Source organism: Chenopodium album, chromosome 5, assembly GCF_948465745.1.
Source record: "Chenopodium album chromosome 5, dcCheAlbu1.1, whole genome shotgun sequence".
Taxonomy (NCBI): Eukaryota; Viridiplantae; Streptophyta; class Magnoliopsida; order Caryophyllales; family Amaranthaceae; genus Chenopodium; species Chenopodium album.
The window spans coordinates 73,593,607-73,608,536 of NC_137838.1; positions in this window are offsets into that span (position 1 = coordinate 73,593,607).

A 14,930-nucleotide genomic window follows, 5' to 3' on the forward strand; every position below is an offset into this window, starting at 1 on the left:
CTGACGGGACACAAATCAGTCAGAAAATTCCGACGGAATTTCCGTCCGAAACTGATTTAAAATAATTAAAAAAAAACGTCGCCACCACCGGCGCGGCATGTCACCACCTCAGAACACCACCAGTCCTTAACTAACCCTAAGCCCAAACCGCCATTCCCCAAACTAACTAAGATCCAACCGCTACCACCATCGAACCCTAACCCAGAACCACCCAAACACAGCCACCATCACCTAACCGTAACCTAGATTCCAAAATCACCACCGAAAACTAACCAAGATCCAGCAACACCACCACCGAACCCTAACCCAGAATCACCCAAAACAACCACCATCACCGAACCCTAACCTAAATTTACCAACCACCACCACCGAAAACTAACCTTGATCCACCAACCACACTAGTAGAAAAATTGAAAATGCCACCGCTTAAAGGCCACCGGTTTTTATAAACCGGTGGTTTAAAAATTGGGCGGGCAAAGGGCAACAATTATTGCCACGGGTTCAAACCGAACCCGTGGCAAAAATGCCTAAGGCCACCGGTTTTGAACCGGTGGCAATAATTGAATAAAAAAAAAAAACGCGCCTCTTCAATTCTACTACTTCTTCTCTTTCGCCCAGATTCTCTTCCAATTCACTCTAAAAAAAACCCCTCTTTCAATCGAGCAAAACGCCAGGCACGACCCCTCTTCATCTCCCTTCCACCCACTAGTGACGCCACAACAGCCAACGCACCACCATCCACCACCTCCGCACTCCGTCCACCACATCTGCTCACCTCCAAACTCCCTCCAACACCGAGCACAAGCAGCGCAGCACGCAAGTTAAGGGAACCGTGCGTGGTCCTCCACCACCTGTCACCACAGCCACCACACCACCATCCCACAGCCACCGCACCACCATCCCACAGCCATTAGGTGAGATTTCGGATTTTAGCCCTAATTTACGAATTTTACATCAATTTTTTGGTTTATTTTTCGGAATTTTCTAGCTTTTTTTTGTTGTTGGTAGGGTTTAAATAGGACTGAGGACATTGAAATGGAGGGTGTTTTAAGGAAATCCATGAAAGTGCCATTACTAGTAGTTATTGCTAAATGGATTCCAGCTTGATTTGAGTGGATGTTACGGGAAAGCCTTGCACATGCTCCAATTAATTACTATTACTGAAGGTATTGTATTACAGAAGAGACAGTTCACTTAATAGGATGTTTGATGAATGCTTCAAGTATAAAATGTATGATACTATGATGAATGATGGATATTTGTAGAACAGAGGTGTCTAAGGATGTTTTCAAGGTTTGAGGTTTGAAGTTTTTTGAGGTGACCTAGTGATGGAAATAGTCCAAAGAATTGCTGACTGGAGATGTTATACGAGTTTTCACATTAAAGATCTGTGGTTATGTTAAATTGGATGAGAAGATGAAAAAGATCCATAGATATTAAGTTACTGTACACAAGTGCCTTTTTCTTTAGTTAGTCCATTGCTCTTCTACATGAACCATATGAGACCAAGACAATAAGGAGTTTTATGTTAATATGTTACACTTAGTTATTAACACATGATAGAGTATAATGTGTGTGCTGGGTGGTCAGTGTAAAATGATTATTGATATTTTTACGAGAGCTCCCTTGATAATGAGGCTGGAGATCGTGAGTTAATGACTCTAATATGTTTTGAGTAAAAAGAATCAATTCATGGCCTCATACACACTTCTGTGTACTTGATCTTAGTCTGTCTGGCAGTTTTTGTTTTTGTTGTTTTTATTTTTGTAAGACATGTTAGGGTTTGGTTGATTTAGCTTGGTAGGGTTAAAGATGTGTTACCGCTAATGCAAAAGAGTAATTAGAGAGCAGTTTTGAAATTTTAAATCATGGTGTAACTAGGAATTCTGCACCTAGTTAGAGCATAATTATTGTTACAAAAGAATTGTTGTTTGGGCATGTGAGACTTTAACCTGAGGAAGGGTTGGGAAATGAGTTTTCAAAAGAAGTCTGGGGAAACCAAAGATGACTTGAATTAAGGGAGTTAAAGATATGATGAAATTGGGTTTGCGAAAGAATGAAGCATTGGATAGAATTGATTGGAGGAAGTGAATCTTTGTGGATGACCAAATGAGATAGTTTTTCATGTAACCAACCCATACAAGGCTTTGTTTTTTTTGTTGTTTCTTACTGTTGTATTTCCTTTGAACCTAGATTTTTTATGGTTGAAGCGTTGATGAGATACCCGGGTTTATCAGAAGCTTTAGTAGGGATTCAGAGTTATATAACCTCAAAATTTGGTTGGCTTAATTAGTACCTTTAAAATACATAAATATAGCAAGCGTTGATGTAATTTTAGGTTGTTTTATAGTTCTTGACAAAATTACTAACTTTTATTTTTTGTTATATTTTTTATTTTTGTAGATTCATATTATGTAGTGAAGCACAAGCTTATAAGTTATTCAAGTGGGAAGTTCGAGACATTACATCCATTATACTTGCTATATTGGTATGAACTATAAACTTTATGGAGCTATATTTCTTTCTATTTATCCATTTGATAAAAGTTTGTTCATGATATTACAAGTTGTGTCTTGTTTAATTATAAATAATTACAATAATATGTTGAATGTTAGCATCATCATATGCCTAGATACCCGTTCAAGGCTTTCTCATTAGGAGAAAGTCTTGAATAGTCCCCGGTTGGGACTGTTCTTGAATGTTTACTCTCACTTAGGTGGTGAATGTATGTCTTTTTTTCGATTTTAAGGAACATCTTGGCTCTCCATTTCTTCTCCATGTTCTCTGGGTACATATGTGGGTAAGTAATTATCTACATCTTGTACTTGGAGAGCTGGGGGGAAGTGCTGCCGGATTTTCCTTAAAATTGGAAAGTTGACATACATTCACTAGTGAGAGTATACATTCAAGGATGGGTTAGGTTGGAGTGATAAGGACACTTTGGAAACATGCATTTTTTCACTATATGAATGGTATATTCACGGTGTGTACTTGAAGTTGATTTACACAAGATATGTAGCAATTGTACATTATTGATAATATGTTGCTATATATGTTTAGAGACACTTTACTAAATGGGGAAGGATCGTGGTTGGATGTATGGTAGACGTGATACAATGGATTTTTGGAATGGGGCTCAAGAGTTTTGCGAGACGACTTTATCTTATCAGCGCAAAATTGGTGAGGAAGGCCTATACTGTCCTTGTGTTGATTGTAATAATGTGAAGGTGGTCAATAGTGTTGAAATCATTAGAGATCATGTACTTTGTCGTGGGTTTAGACTTAAATACCATGTGTGGATTTGGCATGGTGAAAGTGGAGAGTATAGTGAGGATCTTGATGGGAATGATGTGCATGATAAAAGCAATGAGATTCATGTGGATGAGGAATAGGAGAATGATGAATATGTTATTGATAGTGGTGAGGATGGAGCTGAGGATCATCCAGTGGATGAGGTTGAGGATAATGACGTGGATGAGATGTTGCATAATGTCGAAGGTGATGTGTTTGAATTACTATCGGAGGCTTCCAAAAAGCCTTTTGTAGGGAATAATTTCAAGCCTTTAAAATCCCACTAGCTTGAACCCCACTGTGATCATACACTAAAGTACGGTGGCGTCCAAAAGGGAAGAAGATAGAGCAAAAGAGTCGCCAACAAGTTTTTAAGGAACTTGTAAACCGTTCATAGGATGAAGGTTACACCCCTTAACGATCCAAGAGATCGTCAACTCCATAAGGTCATGAACCAAATAAGGGTCCGGGGATGAAGGTACAAATCCAACTTAAAAGAGATTGAACCTGCCCTAATAATAGGCCTATACTTTATTCTGATCGTATTCATGTGCGCTTTCTGATTAACATGCAATCAATAGGATTAACCCTAAACCTGTTTAATCTATGTTGGTTGAATTTAATGCACAAACAAATCTATTATTGGCGATCACTTGAATTATAATCACAATTAACCTAACAAGATTATTAAATATCTTATTAAGCGTGGTTACAAGTACCAAATTCCCTTTAACCATGCAATAAAGGTGATCAAGCAATAAATATAAATAATCAAACACCATAATAATAATCATGATAATAATAATAATCATCATAAAAAATAATAATAATAATAATATTCATAATCATTCCAACAATTATAATCATGATAATCATAATCATGTTAACATTAAAGCATAATAATAGCAAGATCCTAGGCATGATACTAACAAGATTAATAACAAACCCTAGCATGTCACTAAGCAATAAAAATCAAATCTTTAGCCCTAACATGATACTAACAATCACAAATATTAGGAAGAACATAGGAAGCATCATAACAATCATATTTAATATTAAAAATATCCTAGACATGATACTAGGAATATCATAATAACAATATAAACATGATGTCTACATCATAATGTCAATTAATCAATTAAAGTACTTACTTTGATGCCTCGTACCTCTTTCTAATAACAAAATACACACGTTAGTAACTTCAAGGAAAATAATAATCAAACAATTAAATTAAATAATTGAAATAGAGATTTGGGACCAAACCCTCAGAAATTAAAACCTTTCACGTCTAGGGCGAAGGCAACTTCGAATATGGCTAGGTGTATCTAGATCTTGTGAATGCGGAATTTTGTATTAAAAAGCAAGAAAGAATTGAAGAAAGAAAAGAATGCTAAAGAATACTTGATTGTTGATGAAAGTTAATTAAAACTAATTGTTGATGAGAATTCGTGAAAATTGGTGAATGAAAACGAAGTTTTTGATACGATATTTATAGAGAAAATCAGCCAAAAAAGATAATTTAACAAAACAGAGTCTGAAGATCGCAAAACAGGATTGGCGCCAACCCTGGCTAGCTGGCGCTAGGCACCAGTGGCTAGCGCCAGGCGCCAATGGCTAGCGCCTGGCGCCAAGCCTGGTTCCAGGCGCCAAGGCCTGGGGTTGGACGCCAAACTGCATTTCAACGCGTTTTCGAAAATCTGATAAGTTTACCGTACTGGAAGATAAAATAATATAATTCCTTCGAAAAATGCTATTTGATCTTGATTAAAACTCTGAAAAGTCAACAAAGTCAACTTATCAATGCTAATTGAATTAGGAATGAAAAGAACCTTCTAGAAGATTCTAGAAGACTAAAACCATTCCTAATTTTATTAGGAATGATAAATCATATTAGGCCCTCCCCTAGATCATTGGGCCGTATATAAAGCTCAAACCGGGCCCAGTTTAGTAAATTGGCCATAACTTCCTCAATATTCATCGGAATTGGGCTTATAATATATCGTTGGAAAGGTCTTTGCAAGCCCCATCCAACTACACCACTATTGGACCCATATCATGGACCAACCAAACTGGATTGACTGTTTTCTTAAAATAAAGTTTTCAAAACAGGGAGAAGAGAAAAGAAATAAAACTTTCCGCAACACTAAACCTTTCCACACTTTCGTTTCATTCGATTATGATTCGACGTGAAAGGCACTCATCACCGGGTTTGGTTTTGGGGAGACACAAATGGGTGTCTACAGAAGCCCCCACTTGACTGAGTTTGGAGAAACGCAAGTTTCGAAAACAAAAGTCAAAGTATCGATAGGGACGGAGAATGATTCAGAACGTTCTGCGATCCTAAATCACTCTTGTAACGCCGATATCTGCAAAACTAGCCTTAGTTAAACAGAAAAAAGAGTTAAGAAACGCGTATCTTGCACCGTCGAGCACACGTCTCTGAAAGTAACCGATTGTTGCTGTACTGTTGTTTTGATGACCTCCTGCAAGCTAGAGAATGCCATCCCACTTGAAAACTGCTACGCCTGTAACTGCTTCCAAAAAATTAGAAGATCGCTTCGCCTGAAACTATCCTCCCCGCTATGATAACATTCCACGTCCAAGGGAACATCATCGAAGATTATTTCTCTCGAAACAATCTCCATCCGCATTGATAATATTCCACGTCCAAGGGAACATTCTCTCGAAATAATTCTCATCTACATTGATAATATTCCACGTCCAAGGGAATACTATCAAAAATTATTTCTTTTGAAACAATTTTCATCCGCATTGATACGATAATTTTCAAAAGGAAATTACCGAAGATCCACGCCTGTCGATCTTTAAAAGTTCGCCTGAACTTTGCCTCCGCTATGCTTGTACGTCGGCGCTCTTTTGCTTTGAACCTGTATGTCGGTGCCCTTTGCTCTTGAACCTGTATGTCGGTGCCTTTTACTCTTGAACCTATATGTCGGTGCTTTTTGCCAATGAGCCAATGCTTAGGCGGTTTAATCTAAGTGAGACGATCTTTTATCAGGTCGATCACTTTACGTAATCAAACCAATTACTTAATCATGTCAAATTGCTTAGAGGGACTAACTGGCGTACCAAGGAACCCAAAAATATGTTGCAGAAGGCTAACACAACCCCAACCAGTGGCTGGATGCTTTGGCGTCGCTGAAAATCCATCAGCGCCAGAAATTAGAATTAGCGCCAGGCGCTGGAGTTGGCGCCAGGCGCCAAACCCATTTTGTGACGCCAATGCCTAGGGACTGGCGCCAGCACGGGAATCTCTTTAAATTCCCGTTTTCGTTTCATTTCTTGCTCTGGTTCGTCGCGAACGCTGCTCGAAGAAACCGAAAGCTTCAATTGATCATTGCTCACTCGTTTCTCAACCGAATTCGCTCAAATTTGTTGCAAATCAAAGCTCTTTTCATCTATATTCCCGATCTATGTAAGTTTTCCTCAAAATCACACCGGTTTTTATGAATTATTGGCATGTTTATTCACGAATTTCATGAAAATTCGAATTCTATGATGCTCAATTTGCTTTGTTTATCAAGTTTTATGCCATGAAATTGCTTGTTTATGTTTGTATATTTCCTTGGGAGTAATTTGAGACTTGTTTGACTCAATTTGGTGAATAAATGAGCAATATGCCATTGTTGGACCTCTCAAGGTCGTGAAGAACAATGTGGTTTATTCTTGTTTGCTAGAAATTCTTGTTCAATTTGTCACAATAATCACTATAGTGTTGCAAGAAATTGTTTGATTGCTTGAAAAAATACTGTCATGCTCAATTTGAATTTGTGCTCTGTTTTAGTACTACGTACTCTGTTTTTTGCGAACATAGTATCATGCGGTTAGGAAAACCTTAGATACTATAGAACCTTAATTTATGATGATTCTGCACAATGTAGCATGGCTAGACAACGAGGCTCAGGTTCACGGTCCCGAAACACTAGACGGGAGCATGAGCCCGTGGAGGACGACACCACACCGTCCACTTCGCTTGGTCGGTTCCCGGAGTGGGATGAGCAGACTTTGTTCTTTTCCCCTGTCCACCACATTTCTGAGAGGGTGAGACGGGGAACCGAGCCTGGGAGGACACGGCATCACGGCTCTGGCTGTGATGGTCTAGGCGATTTGTACAGGATGCACATTGCCAGAGACCGTGAGACGAGACTCCTATGGGAGTCCTACGGGCTAGTTACTCTGTTCGAGACCTCCGAGGCTATGGTCGCCTCCAGCGGGGGTAACCACGTAGTACGCGCTTTGGTGGAGTTCTTTTAGGACACCACCAACACCTTCCATTTTCCCTGGGGCGAGATGATGGTCACCCCTGCAGACTTCAGTCTCATCACAGGACTGAAGTTTACTTTTGTGCCGCTGCCGTTCGACGGCGGGATCGACGTCTTTTATTCAGAGGTCAAGGAGTTGTTGGGGCCGATTGCTATTCGCGCCCGAGCTGAGGTCGAGACGACTCAGTTCAGTGCTAGAGGGATTCGCCGCTCGACGCTGGTAGCGGCTCTCGATGATGATGCAACCACCCGAGAGCAGCGGGTGCGCATCTTTGTGCTGATGTTATTGTCAGGGACATTCTCCCCTGACAGGGGTAGTAGGGCATTGCTTTACTACCTCCCTGCTGTCCGTGATCTCCAGCAGATCGGGACTTATGACTGGGCCAGCTTGGCCTACACTGATTTCGTTCGCGCGCTGAGGGACTCGTGTCGTCACCGGTACTTTAGGACGAACGTCGCTTTGTCTGCTTTCTGGAAGGTCGTAGAGGTAAACATTATTCCCTATAAAGTTTAGCCCTACATGTTAGTTAGCATTTACTCACGCTTTTAACTTTTTGTAGATCTGGTTCTACGAGTACTTTCCTTCTGTTGCGCCGGCGAGACCATCGCCGAGGGGATATCTGGTGAGCGCCTCTTGGGGCGGCCACCATGTGGACATGTCTACTGCACGTGTCCGGAGCTGGATCATCTCGGTACGACTTTTAGTGTTTATCTTGCTCTTTTGTGGTGTTTTAGACACATTCTTGCCTGACTGGTGCTTTTTATAGGGACCTGAGGTAGTATACCGACCGTGGGGTGGTTGGACAGTCCCTGGATTAGCTGCACAGTACTCTGCTGAGCGTCGCTATTTTCTGGGGACCTACGGAGCGGTTGTATATTTAGGAGAGAGAGTTGCTAGACATCACTCTTCTGATGTTTTCGTCGTTCCTGCTCCTCCACCACGTCATATGTTCGACGAAGGACAGTTGTCGAGCATGGCTGAGGGATCTGGTTCCCTCTGGCGGTCCCATGTGACCCTTGCGCGGTGTTACGCTGAGGAGCTGCTACCTTTATTAGCTCCAGCCCCTGTACCGGCTGAGAATGTGAGGGTAAGATTCTTAGCTTTTTATTTTTTTGCTAAGTAGCCCCCAAGTAATACCTTACTGATTTCTTTCTATTTTATCAGGGTGGTCCCACTGAGTTTGTGCCGCCCCGTATGTCCATTCACTACCAAGGGATATACGGACCGATCGAGGAGATGATTTCTCCGGCTCCCGAGGGCGAGCGCTTCGTGGAGCGGTCGATTCCTCGCCACCAGACCAGCGTAAGCCTAGTTTTAATTCAAAGTTTTGTATTCATTCATCATGTATTTTCACTGACTTATTTTTCTGACAGTTCTCACGCGAGGTGGTTTCGGCTATGGCACGATGCATAGATGCCTTCCGGAGCCAGCTCGTCCGGATGAGGAACGCGGCTACCTATCGTCGGGACGACGTTATCCGAGAGGTAACCTTTCTTCACTTATTATTTCTGTGTTATGGCTTCAGTTTTATCTTGTTTTTGATTTAATTCTTTTTGTAGGGTCAGCCTATCGCTTCTCACACCCGTACGAGGCTTGAGGGGCGGAGAGATCCGGCGAGGTCTAGCTCGAGACGTCGTCGTACTTCGTCATGAGGTAGAGGTGGTCGTTCCGAGGCTGCTCGAGCCGACGTTGCTGAGGGCTCAGGATCTTCTTCTGAGGGTGCTCCTGCTGCACCGGTAGGAGAGGCTACCTCAGCTTTCAGAGGTGGTGGGATGTACGAGGTTGGCTCGTCATCGCAGCAGCCTCCGCGGTCTCAGCCTCAGGTTGATCTTGGCTGGAGCGGTCCTGTCTTGAGTCTTCCTCCTCCCACGGAGACTGGAGCTGGTGCTGAGGCTGGAGCTAGCGGAGAGGTGACTCCTCGTACGGCGCAGTTTTATGGCATGATGGGCCTACGTCCTCCGGCGCCGTAGTTTGTTTCTGTATATGTATTTTATTTTGACTTTTTTATAGAACTTTTTCCTTTGACTCATTATTTAGACACTTTTGTATTTTTATGTTATTGTAAATTTATTTAATTGTTTATTATTATGTTAGTGTATGCAGAAGAAGTGTGATAACAATTTTGCGCAAAAATTCCGTCATTTTTATTATTGATGGAGGATATTATCCGACTCTCTCCCCTAAAAAAGAATAAATAAAAAGGAAAAAGAAAATGAAAAAAAAAATGCTGGTTTTTTGAAAATTAATATAAAATCCGAAAAAAGAAATAAAATTAAAAAATAATTGCTATATTTAATTAATTATGAAAAAAGATAGAAAAGATATGTAGAAAAAATTAAACGGGGCCATAAAGTCATTAACCGACTCAAGTTTAATATCAAAACGCAAACTGAGCACGCGCGGCTGACCTGTTGACTTGGCGCCAGCTGGCGCCAGACTGTGGCGCGTGGCGCCAGGCGCTACACTTAGCGTGTGGCGCCAGGCACTAGAGGGTGGCGCCAATGTCGGGACTTTGACGCCAATTGACGCTGACTCCGTATTTCATTCAGCTTGAAATTCTTCGCAATTTGTACATAAATAGCCCCCTGCTCAGCCGATTCTTCTCATAATTCCAGCGAAAAAATTATTCTCCTCTTTAGAAAAAGGGAATTTTGACTTTTACCACCTTCAAATAACCACTTAATTGAATTTACCACCTCCAAAAAAAAAAAGATTTACTTTACCACCTCATAAAAAAATTAAACATCAGTTTTACCACCAATCACCTCCAACTAATGGATTCCGTCCATAAATCCGTTAGTGGGGCCTACCTTGCACACGTGTCGCCATATTATTGGGTAAGCTTTAGAAAAAAAATTAAAAAAAATAAAAAACCCCATCCATCAACCGGTGGTTGCTGCCACCGTCGAGACCCCACCACCGGACCGACTACGACCAGCCCCACCACCTTACCGCTACGACCAGCCCCCCCTAACCGCTACCAGCCCCCACCACCTAACCGTTACGACCAACGACCCCACCACCTAATAACTACCATCGCACCGCACAGCCACAACCACCGCACCGCACCGCACAACCACCACACCGATTTCGACCCCTTTCCACCAATTTCCGACCTCAAAACCCTAGTCACCACCTAATCACTACGACCAACGACCCCACCACCTAACCGCTAACACCGCATCGCACCGCACAGCCACAGCCCCCACACCGGATTTCGACCCCCTTTTCACCAACTTCCACCTCAAAACCCTAGCCACCAAATTCCGACCACCCATATAGCCCCCCTAATTCCGACAACTCTTAAAACCCTAGCCACCACAAAATTCCGCACTCCTAAAACCCTAACCACCACCTAATTCCGATCACCTCCCTAGGTTACACCAAATTCCGACCCCTCCCTTGCCCCCACACGAAATTCCGACCAACCATGGTGTGTTAATTTCGTTGCCGGCTGGGTTGATATGGAAATCGGGGAAGATGAAGAAGAATCGTCAAAAAGGTGGGCCCTACTAACGGATTCATGGACGGAATCCGTTAGTTGGTGGTAAAATCGAATTTTTGGAAATTTTGGTGGTGGTAAAGTAAATCTTTTTTTTTTTGGAGGTGGTAAATTCAATTAAGTGGTTATTTGAAGGTGGTAAAAGTCAAAATTTCCTTAGAAAAAATAATAATCATGTCTTTAGCCACTAAAACCTTCACCCAATACACTCATGAATGGTGTCGATCTCTTAATGCTAGAGAAAGAAAAGAATTAGATTTATTTCACTTGGGGGGAATTTATGGCATCAAAGGGGTAGATTTAGACATAGACTTCATACATACCGCTTTAGAATTTTGGAATATCGATACGCATTGTTTTAGAATAGGGTATGATGAAATTAGCCCTTTGCCAGAGGAATTTGGTGCTATCTTAGGCTTCCCTGGAATAGACCTGGTAGTAATCCCTAGAGTAGATGCATATTACTAAAGGGATTTCGAACGCTTCTTTAATTTAAAGGATAGGGATTTATCAAAAATAGTAGATGGCAATGTAGTTAACTTGAAAGAATTCGCACGCTATTATTTTGATAAACCTCTTTCTGAATCTTTTCATATATATAGAAGAAGGGCGTTCTTATTTTGCATGCTCAATCAATATTGTCTTAGTAGTGGTAAAAATAACGAGGGTCAATCAATTATAACCACTGTACTAGAACAAATTGAATTAGGGAGAAATCCAATGCCATTGATAGTTGGAGAGACTATGATTAGTCTAGATGAATTGAAAAGGGACCCAAAAGCACCTCTTCGCGGCTCTCCAATTTTATTACAGGTAGAAAAATAATATTTTTAATTACAGAAATCAAAAAATATATTTTTATATTGTAATAATAATTTATTTATATTGCAATTTTTTACAGATATGGCTAATGGAGAGGCTAGGATTAATTAGCCCTCCGGACGACATTGAAAAATATACTCCCACTTGCTTCGTGAGAAGGAAGAAGCGCATCCCTAAAATTGGGCGCCATGGGTGGAGAAGTCTTTGAATCACGTGATTTTACTATCAAGTGGGTCATCCCATGGTGGAAAATAGAAGGGATGGTTGGTGTTAACAAGCAACCTTTATGCCGTCTTCCAAGCTTGTCTCGCGTAACATATTATTATCCTTGCACGGTAAAAAGGCAATACGACTTGCTTCAAAATATTCCTTCCGGGGATCTTCGTCCTCCCTATGAGTATCCCGTATCTCAAGAAGTAGATAGATTCGACACTTACTGGAGCGCTAGACCTTTATGGGAAGTGATTACCCAAAAGGTTCCCCCTTCTTTACCTAATGATGTAAAGGAGTGGTTGCTGAAAAAATCTTCAACTGATCAGGGTAGAACCGATGTGAAGAGTCGTCTAGGTGACAGGGTGACACCGGCCAAAGAACGCTTAGGTGCAAGAATTGAATTCAAAACACCTACAATGCCTAGGAAGAAGAATACTATTAAAGACAAAGGGAAAAGGAAAGCTAACACCACGGACAAAAAGGCTTGGGTGGAAAAGAAGCATGGGGTGCTAGCTGAAGGGGAAACAATCTATTCCAAAATTGAATGTAGGTCCTCTAAAGGATGCCTACTAGCTAAAGTAATGGATGAAGAGGAGGAAACAGAAAAGAATTGGAAAAGAGCTAAAAAGGAGAAGAAAGATTAAAACATTGCTTAGCTTTAGATTTATTAGATTGTTAATTTTTATTTAAAGTTAATTTATTTCAGCCTTATTTAAATTCCATTAACAATGTAATTTTATTTTATTAATGAAATTTCAGCTTTCAATTAAATTGTTACTTTAAATTTATTTTATTAAAGCAATGAAAATCGAAAAAAGAATTAATTTTCCAGAAATTCTTCGAGTACGGAAGTCGAAAATTTTCCGAAAAACACCGAAATTCGCCCAGATTTTATTGTTGAATTGGCGCCAGTAATTGTAGTTTGGCGCCAACTATTGAGGTCTGGCGTCAGGCGCCAATACCATCGGCTGGCGCTAATGGCTTATGGCTGGCGCCAGACTCTGTTCTGCGACGCCAATAATTTGCCGACTTTTTGTTGACTTTTAGTTGATTCTGGAACGCGGAGATGTTGAATAATAAAGTGGCCGCACCCGTAAAGGGTTGCCTACGTATCCTTTCCTAAGGAATCAGGCCGAACGTAGCTCTCTTGAGTGTCCTACTCAAGTAATTTTGGGTAGTATTTTTTAAGTTGGTCAAGATTGGTCATGTTTGAGAATTCATTGCCATCCATATCAGTTAATTTTGCTGCACCACCTGACAGGATTGTTTTGACAATGTAGGGGCCAGACCAATTAGGTCTAAACTTTCCCCTTGGATCTAAAACATTTTTCCTTAGTGCTTTTAATACCAAATCTCCTACTTTGATATTTCTTGTCTTGACCTTCTTATTAAAATGTCTAGCCATACGCGTTTGATAGCACTGAGTGTGATGTAGAGCTTCTAGTCGTTTTTCGTCGAGTAGGATCAATTCTTCATATCGTGCCCTAGTCCATTCAACTTCATCAAGTTTACTCTCTAGCGCAATGCGTAGAGATGGTATTTCTAGTTCGACAGGTTGTACGGCATCCATTCCATATACCAAAGAAAATGGTGTATTTCCTGTTGACGTACGGATTGACGTGCGATAACCCCACAGTGCAAAGTGGAGCTTGTCAGGCCAATCCTTATAATTTTCTGTCATTTTCTCGATGATAGTCTTTAAATTCTTATTGGCTGCCTCAACTGCTCCGTTTGCTTGAGGTCTATAAAGGGACGAATGATGATGTTGAATACCATATTTGTGTAGCAATTCTTCACATTCGGCTTGAAAGTGAGTTCCATTGTCACTTATCATTTCATGCGGGACTCCATATCGACAAATGATATTTCTCTCGATAAAGAGTGCTACATGTTTTGCAGTAAGTTTAGCGTATGATTGCGCTTCGACCCACTTTGTAAAGTAATCAATTGCTACTAGAATAAATTCGTGGCCTCTTGTCCCTGGAGGAGTGATTTTTCCAATTATGTCAATTCCCCATGTAGAGAATGGCCATGGTGATGTGTAGGTGTAGAGCAAAGATGGAGGAACATGTTGTAAATTGGCATAAATTTGACACTTAGGGCATCTTTTTACGTATTGATGGCAGTCCTTATTCATTGTAGTCCAATAATACCCTTCTCGCATTATTTTCTGGACTAACATTTTGCCATTTACATGAGTTCCACAGATTCCTTCGTGAACTATTCTCATTATTCTTTGTGCATCCACCTTTCCTACGCATAGGAGAGCTCGACCTTTAGGTACCCTTTTATGTAGCTCGTTGTCTATGAGTACATATTGAGAAGCCAAAAGTCTCAATGCTCGCTTTGCTCTTTTGTCAGCATGAGGAGGGTATTCTCCATTGGTGACATAGTTGAGTATGTCTGTGTACCATGGTTCTTCTTCTCGTTCCTCTTCTTCGTCTTGAACTGAGTCGCCATCTTCTATAGCCTGTATATATGCTGGTTTGTGCCTTTTTTCGATAGTTAGAGGCATTTGCTCGATTTCCGTGGGAATCCTAACCATTGAGGCCAATCTTGCCAAGGCATCAGCAAATTGGTTTTCTTCTCTACGTAGATATGTGTATTCTACCTTCTCTAACTGATCGGTAAGAGTTTACAGATAAGTTTAGTAAGGGGCTAGGCTTTCGCTCCTTACTTTCCACCTTTTAGATATCTGATTGATAATCAAAGAAGAATCTCCGAATATCCTTAGCTTCTTTACTCCCAATGCCAGGGCTGTTTCAAGGCCTACCACGCATGCTTCATATTCAGCAGCGTTGTTGGTAACGTCGAAATC